Source organism: Humulus lupulus, chromosome 5, assembly GCF_963169125.1.
Source record: "Humulus lupulus chromosome 5, drHumLupu1.1, whole genome shotgun sequence".
Classification (NCBI taxonomy): Eukaryota; Viridiplantae; Streptophyta; class Magnoliopsida; order Rosales; family Cannabaceae; genus Humulus; species Humulus lupulus.
The window spans coordinates 233,326,053-233,343,522 of NC_084797.1; positions in this window are offsets into that span (position 1 = coordinate 233,326,053).

The following is a 17,470-nucleotide window of genomic DNA, read 5'->3' on the forward strand; positions in this document are numbered from 1 at the left end:
CTCGTGCTTGATGTCATCACTTTTTGACATGCACAGTAGGGGCTTTTAGACTTCTATCATGAAAAATCATGACTACCTACAACTCTCGAGTATTGGCCACGTGGCCGTCTGCAATTGGCGTCTATTCGGGTTTCGAGGACTGTGACAACTCTCCTGTCAAATTTTTGCAGTCACATGGCTCATGTAATCTTGGCTTTTGGATCTCGAGCTGATCCAATCAGATGGCCCTAATTAAATCTCAAAGTTTACGTGTAAATAGGGAGATCAAACATTAACCTTACCACCTTTGCATTCAAAAACTTTCCATTCAGAAACAAAATTTCCCTTTTTCTCTCAAACATTTCCCAAAAAACCTTCATCTCCCTTCAAACTCTCAATAGCTTTCAAGGAGCTTCATGTAGACGTATCGACATTCTTTTTTAACGAACGTAAAAACTGTAAGTATTTCCTTATCTGCTTTGAATCTTTCATTTCTTTATTTTCCAATGAGTTTATTACTTCAAAAAATGTTTTTTGTTCAATATCGTTTAGGCTACATCTGAGTTTAAATAGGGTTCGGTTTAAGCTAAATGAAAAAGATTAGGCTTGTTTAGAAATAAGGTATTCATAAAACTGGGCAAATTTTTTGGATTTTATAAAGAAGATGTCACTAGTAAAACGTTTAGAATACCTGTTTGGATGTAAAAGCCGAGAGGGTTTTAGGTTTCGTTCTTAGTAGCTTAAGGGTAACAATTCCTTAACTGGTTTTGCATTAAACTGCTTTCAAAAGAAAAGTAGTGGATCTGACGAGTCCGACACACGAACCCCAAAGTATCAGGGAATTTCACGAATTTAAAGCGTGTGGCCTAGGATCACGCATGGAACAACGTGTTGATGCTAGGACACATCTTTAGCATGTGTAAATTTTAAATCTAAAAAATAAACCACTTAAACCCTCGAAACTCCGTACCTATATCGCCATAGCTAGTGATTATCTTAGGTCACCACTAATAGGCCGTTTTTTCGTCAGGCGAGCTAAATCATGGCCCCCCCAAAGAAAAATGTGTGAGCTCCTCTACTCAAAGCAAGAACAAAGGCAAGTAGGTCACGACTAACTCTCCAACTCCTCATTTCGGTCCTGTGGTGGAGAGGGAACTTGTCGTAACCCCAACGCTTTCTTCGAGGTCAAACACATCATGTCTCGGATAACGACACAAGAGAAAGTTAACAAGATTCTATTGAGCCACGGGATTGAGATGGGAGTCGATGGCCTCCTTACCCAACCTCCATTGGAAGGAGAGCAGAGCTTTGCCCCTCTCCAAGATGACTGTAACGTCCCAAATTCCTTAATATGGCTTAGTGCCTGGATTAGTATCGATTTAATGTGTTATTACATGATTATATGCATGATTATGTGGGTTGTATTATTATATGGTTGTATTTGTATATTTATGTGTATGTATGTGATATATGGGTGAGACCACATTATTATGTGGATATATTTGAGTTATTTGGCATGAGACGATCCTAGGAAGCAAGTTAGCGGTTTAGTCATAACGGCGTTAATTACCGGGCTCGGGGTGAGCCTAGGGGTAATTTGGTACTTAGTACATTACTGGGATTGAGCGGGTAATGAGAAATGATTTTTTAATTATTTGAAGAAATTGGGAATGACTGGAATTATGAGACGTTAATTATGATTAACGGGGTAGGTGGTAATGACAAAATTTCCCTTGGGTGGCTTTGAGGGATTAGGTTTTTCCTAGGGGCATTTTAGTCATTTTAGGTTAAATGAGATAAACTTAGCAAAAGGATGGTTGTAGAAAGAACCAAGCAAATCAGAAACATGGTACTTTCTTTCTCTCTCTCGACCATTCCTTTTTTCTCTCTCGGCGTGATTTTTGGAGGCTAAGGTTAAAGATTCAAGCTTAAGGTTTTGAGGCTTGAGGGTTTAGAATTGAATTGCAGCAGCTAGAGGTATTCAATTCATAGTTGAGATAATGATTCTAAGCTTAAACTTTGAGTTTTTCCTCTGTTTTTATGTTGTTTATTAGCTTGGAAGTTTGATGATAGAACTGGGTATTTGGTAGTGTTTTAAGGGCTTTTAAGCTTGGGTTTTATTACTGGATTGGTGGTAATATTGTATTGAGGTTTGGCATTGATTTTGGGATTGTTTGGTAGTGTTTCTGGTTGAGTTTGGATTGAAGAAAATGCAGGGGAGCTGGGTTCGCAGGGTCAAGTCGCGATTGTGTTCTTAGGTACCGTGACCTTAGCGAACCCCGGAGCCTTGATGGGGCTCAGTCTACATGGTGTGCCACGACCTTCAAGGGCAAGTCGCAGCCCGCTCCTGGCACCCAGACTGGGGGCTTTATGCCTGGGAGGCGCGCCGCGGCCCTTGGGGGTAGGTCGCGGCATGCCGGTTCTTTTTGGCCAGGCTTGGTTTTAAGAGCGGGTTTTCAAACATTAAGGCTCGAGATCGATTCTACTACCCAGTTTGGAAGAGTTCCAGGTCCCAGGGGATAGAACTTGGTCCAGGAATCTTTTATTACTTATTTTATTGATGGGATTTCATATTTGGTTATGATTAGGTTACCGCTAAGGGCCTAAGGTAAGGATCGTGCTCAAGGGTCATTCTTAATTTATTTTACGCTCAAGCCTGAGGTAAGAAAACTGCACCCATTATGTGACATACATGATTATTTTAAAGCATGTTGAGTGCTCTATATATGGATATATGTTGCATCATGAATGTTTGGTTGCATTGGTTACTTGAGAAACGCACTGATTTATCAGTCAGAAATGAAAATAGTGCCGAGTGATGGTCGTGAAGCTCTGACTTATTAGTCAGGAACGGCAATAGTGTTGAGCACTGGTCGTATGGCATTGCCTTATGAGTCAAGAGCAGCAATAGTGCAGCGAGCGCTGGTCGATATGATTAGATCTAATCAACAGAGTGTTATACTCTGATGTATACATTACAGTACAATACATTTTAATAAATGAACCTCATTCTATTTAATACATCACTCTTTCAGACACAACCCATCAGAGAAAATACTTTTAGTGACTGTACAACACCTTAAGTTTGTGTTTTTTGATCTCTATTGATGGTAGCACATCCTTAGTATCCCTAGGGGGAAGGAAGGTAGATCTTCTTCACACTAAAAAGGGATGGAAATACCGCCACCAACTTAAGAGGACAGGAGTATAGCCACCACCAACTCGGAGGAACAACAAATATACCACCCTAAATTAAGATGAAAATATATATATAATATTCATATACATGTATTTGTATAATTAAAAATATATGTGAGGGGTGGCCAACAAATGTGGTTCTATTAAAAGATAACTTATTTTAGGAAAAATTACATGTAGCATCCTTTTTTTACATTTTAATTATGATTTTACTATTGTTTTTTTATTTACTAATATACCTTTTTTATACCAGTTTTAAATTTTTATATACCATTTTTTAGGATTTAATATATTGCCACCTTTGCTTTTTCACGTATGGCACGTGTACAAGTTATGAAGCACATATCTGGCACTTTTGCAACAGGTCTAATCTAATCCCATTTTTTCAATCCAATCGTGGTTTATAGGTTAGTTGTAACGACCCAAATTTTCTAATAAGGCTTAAGGGCCTTGATTAGTGTGCCTGGAGGGCATAATGGGAATTATGCGTGACTTTAATGATTAAGATGCATGATTATGATTTAAAGCATGTTATATGATTATTTGAATATCTGAGATGCATGACTAAGTGTATTAGTATGCATGTAGGCCCTGATTAGGTTAGAAGGGCATAATTGTAATTTTGGCCATTATGGGCATAACTGTATTGATATACGTGATAATTGTCGAGACCACATTATTATGTGAATATATCTGCGATCTATGACTCGAGACGATCCTAGTGAGCAAAGTAGCGGAAAAGTCATGGCGGGGATTTATACCCGGCTCGGGGTGAGCTTAGGGGTATAAATGGGAATTTAATGAATATACTGGAGTTTATCTTGACATTGTGGAATATTATTGGTGATTAATTAGGTATCGGGAGTTAAGCGGGAAATATTAGAGACACTCGAGGATTAGCGGGAATTGGGTAAAATGACTAGAATGCCCTTAAGTAGATTAAAGGGTTGGAAATAAAAGGGAGGGCATTGAGGTCATTTGGCTTTCTAAAGAGGGGAATTACTGAAGCTTTATGTTAGTGGGAATTGTAGAAAGTTATAGAAGTCTGAAAGAGAGAAAAGAAGGAAAAAGAAAGAAAAAAGAAAAGGAAGGGGAAAACAGAGTTGCACTCTCTTGGGTCTGTTTGTGGTTCTCTCACCACTTTTCTGGGATTTTCTTGGAGCAAAGCTCAGAGGAGAGCTGGGATAGACTGAGCATCAAGGATCCTAAGCTAGGTTTGAGGAATTGGCAGAGGTTTAGCAAGAGGTTATCAACACTTGAGGTAAAATTCTGTAAGTTTCTTCAGCTCTGGTTTTGGTTCCTAGCTAAGATATCTAAGCTGTGTTGATGGGGAATTTTAGGAAAGTTGGAGCCAAGAGTTGAGGAAGAGCAATTCAAGGAAGTCTAGAGGCAACTTGAGGTCGAAATTCCACCAAAGGTATAAATTCTAAACTCTAACTTTGATGTTCAACTGGTTTCTGCTGAGTTTTAGTGTCTAGAAGTGGCTATGGTGAATTTTGAGTTTGGGGATGCATGTGCTTAAGTTCTAGGTATTTGGGGTGCTTGAGATGAGTGGAGTATGGTCATAAGGTTGTTTTTGAGGTTGGGAAATATTTGGAAGAGTTTTGGTTGAGGTTGGTTCGAGGAAATCGCAGGAAGGGAAAATTTGGAGTTGGCCAGTTTGTGACTAGCGCTACAGCGCTAGCCTTTGGGCACTGTAGCACTAGGCCAAGCTTGCTGAGGGTATTTTGCTTCTGTTTGTAGCGCTGTAGCGCCCTCTCATGAGCGCTGTAGCGCTACCCTGCCTTCTAAAGAGGATTTTAGGGTTGTTTGCAAGGGTTTGGGGTTTGTTTCCACCACCTTGTTTGGTGGAACTAGGAATTCCCGGGGGCTCGGGATTGGCCCCGAGGCTAGGTTTTGGACATGAGGATTGATGATGACTTTGGCCTATGGTTGTGTTTAGGTGAGCGCTAGGTCTCGAGGGGGATTGTGCTCAAGGAGTAGAGGGATCAAAGCTAGTGAATTGAAAGGTAAGAAAACTGCACCTGGTTATATGTTTGTGATGGGACTAAGTGCTCCTGATACTTGTATCATGTCAATGATGGTATCATGCCATGGGACATGTGAAAGCGGCCTAAGAGTGTCGTACATTATATTTGCGCACATGGCGCAGCTTGGCCACTGGTAGCCGAGGACAGCTTATTATTCACTGAGCTCGGTTTAAAGCGGGCCGAAGTCAGTGGGATAACGGAGGGAGCAGCCTGAGAGCGCTAGCCCTAGTTATCATTTGTGTGGTGATATATGACATGAGTTGATATGTTTAGTATGTTGAATACTTGATTATACTGAATGATTATGTGATTGAGAACTTGTGATGAAACGTGAGATATTGATTTGTCTGTTGACTGCTTGTGCTCTGTTGTGTTTTCTTGCTGGGCCTTGGCTCATGGGTGCTACGTGATGCAGGTAAAGGCAAAGGTAAAATGGACCAAGCTTGAGATGGAGAGCTTCGGGGTGGAATGTGCATAACCAGCTGCTCGATCACCACGGTCGAGGAGTGGATCAAGACAGGGATTGCCTAACTGTTCGTTTTGCCTTAATATGGCTTGTTATTGTATCTAAACTTTATGACTTTTGTATACAGTCTTTAAACTTGATATTTTTTGGGATCCCGTGTAAACAAGAAATTCTTCTTAATGAAAACGTGGCTTTTGAGACCAAAATATTTTTAACCCTATTCCCTTTATAGTTTCAGTAACACGTTTTTTATTAAAATGACTTGATTAGCAAGTCTAGCACTTTATAAACATACAGTGTAACGGTCTTGGCTATCCAGGGCGTTACATTAGTGGTGTTTGAGTAGTGGTCTTCTCATTTTCTCCATTGTTGAGGGTTTGTTCTTTTAATACTGGAAGAGTTTAAGTAATGGCAATAACTCGATCGTCCATTTCTCCATCGTCCAAGTCTGTCGCTAAAAAGAAAAAGAAAAGGAAAAAAGTCATGTCTGATTCAGGGAAAAACAATTCTGAGGAAGATGTTAGTGATTCTTGTGAGAATAATGTGAGTATGAGTAAGGGTTCTAGTAAGAGGAAGTACGTGAAGAAGAAATCTAAGGGGAAGTCTTCAGTTGATGATCGTCCAATGAAGAAGTTGAAGGTAGTAGATGAGGATGGCAATGATAGTGATGATTTAGAGATTGAAGTCCCTAAGAAAATCAAGGTATGTATTTTTTTTTTTAGTTTTTGTTTAGTTTATTTTTTTTCTTTTGCATTTGATTTGGAAATTATTTTACATTTTATGGTTGCTGATTTTTCAATTTTTTGTATGTGCTTTGTATTTTTTTGTAAGGGTATCAATTTTTGGTTTCTTGTTGGTTTCTTTTTTGTTGTGGGTCTGGAGTTTGTGAGATTTTTACATTTTTTAGTTTGGTTTTTTCATTTGCATTTTTGGTTACCTGTTTGGTTTCTTTTTTTTTTTTAGGGTTTCAGTTTGATTTTGTGTTTTTTAAGTAATTTTTTGGTTATCTGTTTGGTATATTATTTTAGGGGTTTTCAAATGAATTTGTTGTTCTTTTATGTTTGTCTTTATATTTTTGGTTACTTTTTGGTGTCATTTTTTTTTTTTGGATATTGAAATGGGTTCTGTTGTTATTGTATGTTTTAGAATCAGTTTTGGTTTCCATTTTTTAGATTGAGCTTCATGTTTGTAAGGGTATCGGTTTTTGGTTACTTGTTGGTTTCTTTTTTGTTGTGGGTCTGGAGTGTATGAGAGTTTTACATTTTTTCGTTTGATTTTTCATTTGCATTTTTGGTTACCTGATTGGTTTCTTTTTTTTTTAGGGTTTTAGGTTGATTTTGTGTTTCATTTTTTTGTTAGTAATTTTTTGGTTATATTTTGGTATATTATTTTAGGGGTTTTCGAATGAGTTTTTTGTTCTTCTATGTTTGTATTTATATATTTGGTTGCTTTTTGGGTTTTGAAATGGGTTTTGTTATCATTGTATGTTTTAGAATCGGTTTGGTTTCCTTTTTTTAGATTGAGTTTCATGTTTGTTTTTTTCTTAACTTGTTTTATTTAATTTACTTTTCAGGAATGGGAGTTTTATTTCAAGCCTGAAAATAGGGTACTTGGTAAACTCATTTTCTATCCTTCTTCAAAGTTGTCATGTATTGCTACTATAAAGTCTAAGTTGACTCCTGAACAACTTAAGTCTGTTTAGTGGTACATGTTTTGGCCACTTTTTAGAGATGAAACTGATGGCAATGCAAGCATAGTTGAGTCATTGTGCTTTATCTAGGGAAATTCATAAAAAAAAATATTGTGAAATGTGGTTTAAATTTGGGTGTGATAAGGTTAGGTTTAGTTTGGCAGAGTTTGCTGTTATAACTGGTATGAAGTGTGTAGGTGATTCAAACATGACAAAGTTTGCAAAGAATGAGAATGCTTTTGTTGAAAAGTATTGTTAGTGGCCAACAAGTTACTAATAGTGCTATGGAACATAGGTTTTGCTATAGTGATTTCAAGACAGATGATTTTGTTTTTAAAATGGTCATTTTGTACTTTGCTACTAGATGTTTGCTTAGTAAGCATGTTACAAAAAAAGTGGAGTTTGAGTTAATTAATATGGTTGGTCTTGGTGAGTATGAAAGTTTTCCATGGGGGAAATTATTTTATGACATGACTCGATATAATTTGAGACTAGATCTTAGGGGAAAAATAAGAAAAAAAAAATCCTAAGGATTCTGGTGATAAAGGAAAAGGAAAAGAAAAGGCAAAAGAGAAAAATCTTGTTAGAAGTTACAAATTGTCTGGATTTCCTTGTGCCTTTCAGTTCTGGTTGTATGAGATCATGCTAGTTTTAAAAAAGCAGCGAATATGTAAGTATGATGATGAAGCAGTTCATAGGATTTGTAGATGGTCTAGTGTTGGAAATCCCAATTCTAAAGAGCTAGAGAATAAAGCCTTTTCATCAACCAAGGTGATTGGGTTATTTTATCAATTGTTGTTTGAATATTCTTGTAGTGTCTCGAAATTTTACTTAGCTAGATAGTAGTAGCTTGTAGTATTTTAGTTTTCGTGATTATTGGTTCAAGTCAGAATTTAGTTGGAAACTCATAGAAATAGTTATGGATTTTACAAGTTTAACCTATAGTTTAGAAATATTAATTTTAATATAAGGTTTGATAAATATAGTTGGTCCTAGAAATATTATTTATTATAACCTAAGGTTTAGATAAAACTAATAAGCACTTGTCTCAAGCATGTTTATTAAGGATTTAAGCATTTTGGATGAATAATTTAATAAAGGATAAATCTAGAAGCTCTAGAACCTTCCAGCAGCTAGTAGGATTACATTTTACCCAGTCAAATCTGTTTTACCAAACTTCAAATATGCTGAAAGTGTGCAAAAACGTCTTTAAAATATAAGTGTATGTTGATATATCGCAACTATAGGGTTGATACATCGCCTACGGATGATACGAAAAAAACATCGACTTCGCACGAACGAAACCACGAAGTCTTGGGGCATAGGTATAGGTGATATATCGCCTAGGGTAGGGCGATATATCGGCCCTTGGGTTGATTTTTGAAAACTTGGTAGAATCGAGCTAGAAATAGCCCTCAACCACTTGGACTTGATCTTGAACGTTTTTGATCGAGTTCTGGGTATCTGTTGAAACAAAAATTCAAATTTATTCATTTAAGGAGTTAGTTTCACTCCTTCAACTCTATAAATAGGACCTAGTCCTCAACCATTTCATTCATTATTCAAGCATTCTTTAAAGGCTCCAAGCTGCTAAGTTTATTCTAGAGAGAAAAACACTAGGGTTTTGGGATTTAAAAGCTTTTCAATCTAAGCTTTTTTCTAAACACTTGGGAAGTAAGATAGAGTGACATTTCGGTATTGAGGTGTAGATCGAAGTCCTAGACTATCCAAGGTGTTCTTATCCTCAGATTTAGTTCATTATAGTTATTTTATTTTCTTCCATTTTCTTACAGATTCTAACTCATTATTATGGCTTTTGGTTAGGTGTTTAAGTTTCTTGAAACTTAAGTTTTTTTGGTATGCTTCTATCTTGATGGTTTAGATCTCTTTTTCATCTACATTTCTTAAGAAACTCATTATTTTTATTGTTGATTTTAGGAGTTTTCCAATCTCGTTCTTGTCTCCAATATCCCAGTTTTTTGTAAGGAAAATAGGTTAGATTATATGTGTTATGATATATTTATATGCTATGATATGTTATGTGCTATGTATATATGTATAATTATGTTTTGTAGTCACTTAGGACTTATATTTGCTTAGATAGGAAATCCCAAGATTTTTTTATCATTATCGTGGAGTAAAGTTATGATTTACCCTACCTCGATTAGTAGACTGAGGACATAGATGGGTTATCATATACTATTTTGTGATCTAACCTACCTCAATTAATAGACTGAGGGCCTAGATGGTTTTATCACATACTACGGTAATGAGTTAATGACCATTAATATTGTAGTCCTATGTTTATACGATATACGGTTTTACGTCATATGTTTTATAGTATATGTTTTTAGTCTTATGTTTTATGTTATGTTTTAGTAGATTTTCATTGCTGGGCATTAGGCTCATTCCTTTTATTTTAGATGGTGTAGGAAAATGAGCATGGAAGGCGGGTCAAATTCATGGCAGCTTGGCATGTGTATTAGGGATGGACTGGTTGAATGGACTGCTAGAAGATCGAGGATAAAGTTATTTTAAGTCTTTAATTTATGTATTTATTTTCTGCATATAGTTTTGGACAATTAAATAAAGATTATGTTTTCTTTGTGTTTTTATGTATTAAACAATGGGATCCCGTACCGTGTTTTGGATTTTTTTTTTTTTTTAATAAAGTTCTATTACTTTATGCATGTCTTTCAAAATAGTAGTTATGTTTAGTAGTTTTTAATGGTCTGAGGTCTAGAATTAGTCAGGGCATTACAATTCTATTATTTTAAAGTTTTTTATACTAATTGATTTTTTTTGTACTATTGCTTAGCTAAAAGTAGTGTATGTTGTTCCTTCTACTGATGAGAAGGAAACCTTTGACTTATCTGATTTTGAGTTTGCTCATGTGGCCACTTCTGATGATGATTTTGAGGATGGGCCTTTAGTGAAGAGGTCACATGCTGTAGTAGATTCTTCTGGTTTAAAGAAAAATATATCTAGTGGAGAACCTATTTTAGAGGAGATTAAGGATTATTTCAAGGAGATTGTAGGGAAGCAAGCAAATTTGGAGTGTGATATGGATTTTCTGAATAAAGATGTTGATCATAGATTTTAAGGATTTTGAAAAGAACTTGAAGTCATATATTGATTTAAAGATTGATGAGGGTCTGAAGTTCTATATAGATATGAAGTTTGATGTGTTGAAGAAGTCTATTGGGAATTCTAAGGTTGTTATTGAAAGTTATAGTGATGATAGTGATGAGGAAACTAAAGAGGTGAGCTGCAATCTTTTTTTCTATAATTAGTTATTTCTTTTTCTTTTTTTTTTTGCTAGTATGTTTGTTTTGACAGGATGTTACAATGTTTGAGCCTGGTGTTGGAGGTGATTCGGTGGTTGTCAAGGAAGGTGGCCTTGGTGAAAAAGATATTAATGTGGAAAATGTTATGTTTTGGTTTCTTTTTCTTTTTTTTTTTTAAAAAAAGAATTTTCTAATAGTAAGTTAGTTTTTGGTAACTAATTGGTGTTTTATTTTCTTTTCATACAGGATGGTGGAGGTTTGTCTGATGGTGGAAAAGATACTACTGCAAACAAGGTTCTGTTTTGGTTTCTTTTCTTTTCTTTTTTTTTTTAAGAAAAAGAATTTTTTATTAGTAAGTTATTTTTTGGTAACTAATTTGTGTTTAATTTTTTTTTATATAGGATAACAAAGATAAGGTTTCAATAGAGATTGTAACTATTCAGAGTAGTGGAAATGAAGTTATTGTTGCAACTAATTTGGTCAACAAGGTTTTAAAAAAAATATTTATTTATGTTTACTTTGTTATGTTAGTTAAATGTTTGTACTTTTTATTTTGTCTTTAGGATGGTATTGATGATTGCCTAAGTTTTGATATCATGAGTTTTATTATAACGCTACCTACGAGAAGCTGCAAAGATTGTCCAAGCACCGTCGCAGCCAGGAAGCCTTTGGTCATCTTCCCCCACTGAAGCACAGCCAGGTCCTTAGTCGCGGGCTTTCTGAAGTCCTCAGTGTAAGTGGTTTTTTTTTCTTTCTACTATTTTAGTCGAGCAACTTTTTCTCTAATTGCCTCTAACTGTTTCACTTTTTCTCTGTTCGCATGGTATCCTGACCAAGAGCCATGGAGATCGAGGCCAAATATGCCAAGGAGATCAAGGCAATTGAAGGCAAAGTCGTTGGTTTAACCGAGGATCTAAAAAGGAGCCAAGAAGAGCTGGCCAAAGTCGTTGCTGCCAAAGAGAAGTTCAAGGAAGCAACCAAACTCAAGAAGACCTAGCAGCCAGCATGAAGGAGGCTACTTGGCTAGAGGAGCGAGTCAAGCTGCTCAAGGAAACAAATTCCCAAAACTTGGAGAGGTTCAGAGGAGCAACCTTCAATTACTTCTATTTATTTTGGAAGAACAACCCAGGGGTGAATTTCGGCTATCTTCCAGAGCAGATGAGGCAGGTCGAACTGGTGAAAAGCACTGCTCGCCTAGAAGAGGAAAAGAATGCTCAGGAATCTCGTGAAATTTCCCTGGCGACAGGCATCGATGGTGTTGAAGAAGATGCAGGAACAATAGTCGACCATCAATCTCAGCAAGACCCTCTTCCAGCTGCACAATAATTTGTTTTCAATAATTTTTTTTAATTAACTTTGTAACTAAAACATGCGAACAATCAGTTCGTGTTGTCGAGACAATTTTGCTGCTTAAGGCAGCTTTTCTTTTATATTTTAATTACATCCGAGCAGCAATTGATCGCAGTGTAAAGACATTTCAGTATGATATTATAATATACTTATTGCTATTATAACATCTGCTCATATGACCGAATTTAGCATAACACTGTTAAGATTTTCACAAAACCAACTAAAAGTTTTGAAAATTACTCTAGGTGTCGTAGTATGCTATCTCTTATTTTGTCGTGTGTTTACCTATGCATGTTGATATGCTTTGCTTGCTTAGTATCTTATATGCCCCCCAAGTGATTGAGGAGCTTAAGGTTCTCGGTCACTTGCCATGACCAAGTCCTATTCGAACATTACTGCTCGTGTATTTGATAAACAGATATTGATAATATAGCAAAACAACACACGTAATAAGCAAATGCTTGTAATAAATACAATAATTGGCAAGAGTAACTGGTTGTGCACAGTTCGTTTTATTTCTTGTAATAAAATGGATAAAATCATGTCTGTACGAGTGATCAAAGATTGACCTTACACTTATAAGCGACCATTCATTTAACTAACCAACCCTTGTTCATAAACTTGTAAAAAGTAAAATTAATACAAGCCAATTCTTTAAAAAGAGTTTTTTATTGATAGTACTTGCGCAGGTGCTCTCCATTCCAATAGAGGGGAATGACATCTCCATTTAAGCAAGCAAGTTTATATGTGCCTGGTTGAAAGATTCTTCAATTTGATATGGGCCTTCTCATTTTGGGCCAAGCACTCCAGCACTTTTGTCGCGAGTGTTGTGAAAAACTCTTCTGAGTACTAAATCTCCCACGTCAAACTTTCTTTCGCGTACTTTAGAGTTGAAATATCGAGCGACTTTTTGTTGGTAAGCTGCAACTCGAAGTTGAGCCTGCTCGCACCTTTCATTGACTAATTCCAAAGACTCCATCAATAATTGGCCATTTGTATTCTGGTCGTATGTTAGCCTTCTATGTGTGGGGGATCTAACTCAACAGGCAACATGGCTTCATACCCATAGGCCAAAGAAAAAGGTGTATGGCCTGTTGTTGTTCAGTTAGATGTTCTATATGACCAGAGTGATTCTGGCAACTTTTCTAGTCATGCCCCTTTTTCTTCTTCGAGTCTTTTCTTCAGTGTGTCCTTTAAAGTCTTGTTAACAGCTTCAACTTGTCTGTGGCTTATGGATGAGCAACTGACGAAAAACTCTTTATAATACCATGCCTTTCACAGAAATCAGTGAAAAGATCGTTGTCAAATTGTGTGTCATTATCTGAGACAATCTTTCTTGGTAGCCCATACTGACATATGATGTTTTTAACAACGAAATCCAATACATTCTTGGTCGTTATAGTTGCAAGTGGCTCAGCTTCAGCCCACTTAGTAAAGTAGTCAATAGCAACTACTGCATACTTGGCACTCCCTTTACCAGTCGATAAAGATCCAATCTGATCAATTCCCCAAACTGCGAATGACCACAGACTTTGTGTAACGCCCTAGTTACCCCAGAACAGTTACAGTGAACCAGAAATTTGACCTGCTACCCGAGTCCTTTGGTTAAAAACGTGCATCTAAGTGTTATTAACATGCTAAGGTGGAAAACCAATAAAAAGGAAAGGATATATTTTATTAAGTACATAAAACTATTCATGGGCCCATAAAAAAAACGTTTACAAGTTATTTACAACTCAAAATGGTCATTACTGTTTCAAATTTACAAACCCGCCGACCTAAGCGGCAAAAATAGGGTAAACCCCCTAGTTCCTCTGAGAACTCCTTGGCCGTAGTGGTCAAGCGGCCGCATATGTACACATCACCACCTAAGCTCTCCACTCAAGGCTGGGTGAGCTTTTCTTTCCCTTTACCTGCACCACATTGCACCCATGAGCCAAGGCCCAGCAAGAAAACACAATATAGCATGACATAATATCAACAATGATCATAATAATCATTCAGGACTATCAGTCCAAATCAGGTAAGTGACAGTCGCAAAAGTCACTAAGTTGGGTATAGCTCCCTTTAGCCTTGTGACGATAGGGTCACTAGGGCTTAGCAGATAAGTGAACCTTTCACTAGCTTAAACAGGATAGGTGCATGATGACTAGTCACCAACATAACCTTCCTCATGACCCTAGAGTCATAACTATGGAACATCGTTCCCTAGCCATGTGACAAATTGTCACTTAGGCCTTAGGCCCTGGCTCTCAATAACTAGTCTTAGATTATCCAAGCGCTTATAAGATTCATTGACCTTAGGGTCAGTCCAGCGTTAATGCCTTAGAGTCATTCAACGCTGATATCAATTAGATCTAATCTTCATTCGGCCCTGCGTTGAGGACGCTCATGCTGTTTCTGACTCTTAGGTCAATGTCCCTGACTTGTCAGTGCCATATACAAGTAAACAATATTTGCTAGCATTTAATATGCAATCCATGTCCACATTTATCAACCAACATGCCTCAGTAACAATCATGCATGTCACATACACAGGGTGCAGTTTTCTTACCTCTGATTTGAGCGAGAATGAATAAAAGAACGACCCTTGAGAACGATCTGACTTTTAGTCCTTTAGCGGTCACCTAGTCATAACCAAATATGGGACACCATCAATAAAATAAACAATAAGGGGTTCCCAAACCAAGATCTAGCCTCCGGGACATCAATCCCCACTAATCCGGGTAGTAGGAACAATCCTGAGGCCTAAAACCAAGTTCCCGGGGCCAAAACACTCAAATGAACTCAAACCTGTCCAAGGGCTGCGGCCCTAACACCTTGGGCCACAGCCCCCAGCCACTCCAGAAGCAAGGGTCGCGGCGCCCTTCACCTAGGGCCGCGGCGCCCAGCAAGGCCAAACTTGCTCCACTTGCTTCTTTGAGCTAGGGTCGTGGCGCCCAAGAACAGGGCCGCGGCCCCCAACCCAGAGCCATCCCCAAACACGTTTTTCATCATTCCAAACCCTCTAAAAACATACCTAAACACGTCCAAATCATCAAATCAAAGTTCCCAAGCTTCCCAAAGATCCAAAACCATCAAATCCCAAGGCTCGAACGAACTAAAAACTCAACGATTCACAAAAACCAATTCTAAGCTTAGAAACTCTAAAAACTCAAAACTTAAAACTTAGATTGCCTTTTATTAGGTTGTTTCTCATCAAATCCTTCGGTCAAGAAGCTTCTAATCTTTCTTAGAATTGCTATGCCTCGATCCTCACCTGATTCTGACTCCTAGAACCCGAGATTTCTTCGAAAATGCTCCGAACAGTAAAAATGAACTAATGGGAAAGAACGAGAGGTTTTCTAACGTACGTTCTATCTGAAAAGTTACTTCAAGCTTAAGTAACCTTAAATAAAACCTAGTGCTCGGGGTCCCAAAAACACCCCCGGGGACATTATAGTCAAAACTTCCAGAATTTCCTCCTCGTCTCAATAACTCCCAATTTATCATCAAATAACATTCTCATAACTCAATATCCCAATAAAAGACCCCCGTTATGACAAGACCAATAACTCATAATATAAGACCGTTTCATGCCAAATAACTCAAATATATCCCCATAATAATGGGATCTCATTCACAAATCACAATATGCACCCAAATACAAAAATATGCCCTTAACAGGCCAAATTACCAAAATATCATAATAGTCAAATGTGGACCCACATGCATGCATATAACATCATATTATAATATAATTCACATAAACATGCATATATTCATTTAATGGCATAATTAAACAGTTATGGCCCTCCTGGCCTACTAATCCAGCCATTAAACCGCATTAGGGATTTCGGGGCATTACAACTATCCCCTCCTTACAGAAATTTCATCCTCAAAATTTACCTGAACAGCTCGGGATACTGATTCCACATATCTAATTCCAGCTCCCAGGTCGCTTCCTCGACCTTGTTGTTCCTCCACAACACCTTAACCAAATGTATCGTCTTATTCCTAAGGACCTTATCTTTTCTGTCAAGTATCTGAACAGGCTACTCCTCAAAGGAGAGATCTGGCTCAAGCTCCTGATCTTCATCGCTCAAAATATGATTCACATCAGATACATACCTCCGAAGAGCTAAAACATGAAACACATTATGCACGGCTGACAACGTCGGCGGCAAAGCCAACCTGTAAGCCACCTGACCAATCCTCTCCAGGATCTCAAATGGTCCTACAAATCTAAGGCTCAACTTGCCTTTCTTCCCAAACCTTCTCACCCCTTTCCATGGTGAGACTCTAAGGAAGACATAGTCTCCCACTTAAAACTCCACGTTCCTGCGCTTGGGATCAGCATAGCTCTTCTGTCTACTTTGAGAAGCGAGCATCCGAGCTCTAATCTTCTCAATGGCCTCACTGGTCCTCTGAACTGCCTCAGGACCCAAGTATCACCTTTCACCTGTCTCATCCCAATGAATGGGATATCTGCACTTCCTACCATACAGCATCTCTTAAGGTGCAACTCCAATGGTAGACTGATAACTGTTGTTATGGGAGAACTCTATCAAAGGTAGATACTTACTCCAAGATCCACCAAAGTCCAGCACACATGCTCTCAGCATGTCTTCCAATATCTGGATCGTCCTCTCAGATTGCCCATCTATCTGAGGATGATAAGCAGTACTGAACTTCAACTGTGTCCCCATGGCCTTCTGTAAACTTCCCCAGAACTTGGAAGTAAAAGTAGGGTCCCGATCTGACACGATCGACCTAGGTGCTCCATGGAGACGCACGATCTCTCTCACATAGAGATCTACATACTAATCAACTGTATAAGTAGTCCTCACTGGCAAGAAGTGAGCTGACTTGGTGTAGCGATCCACTATCACCCAAATAGAATCATGCTGACCAACAGTCCTGGGTAAGCCCACCACGAAATCCATCGCGATGTCCTCCCACTTCCACTCTGTGATATCCAAAGGCTGCAATAACCCTGCCGGTCTCTGATGCTCAGCCTTGACCTATTGACATGTCAAGCACTTAGCCACATACTCTACTACATCTCTCTTCATCCCTGGCCACCAACACAATAATCTCACATCCTAATACATCTTCGTGGTGCCTGGGTGAAAAGAGTAAGGTGTAGTATGATATTCATCCAGAATCTCTCGCCTCAAAGCAGTGTCTAACAGAACACATATTCTCCCCTTGTATCTCAGCAAACCCAAATCAGACATTGTATAATCTCTGGATGCTCCAGCCAGAACATCCTCTCTAATCTTGATCAGCTGTGGATCACTCAACTGACCCTACTTGATTCTCTCCAACAGCGTAGACTGTAGCGTAATATTGGCCAACTATCCCACCAGCAACTCTATACCAGCTCTGGTCATATCATCTGCTAACTCCCTAGCCATCAGCCTCATACCATAAATCTGTCCTGGACCCTTCCGGCTTAAAGCATCAGCTACCACGTTGGCTTTTCCTG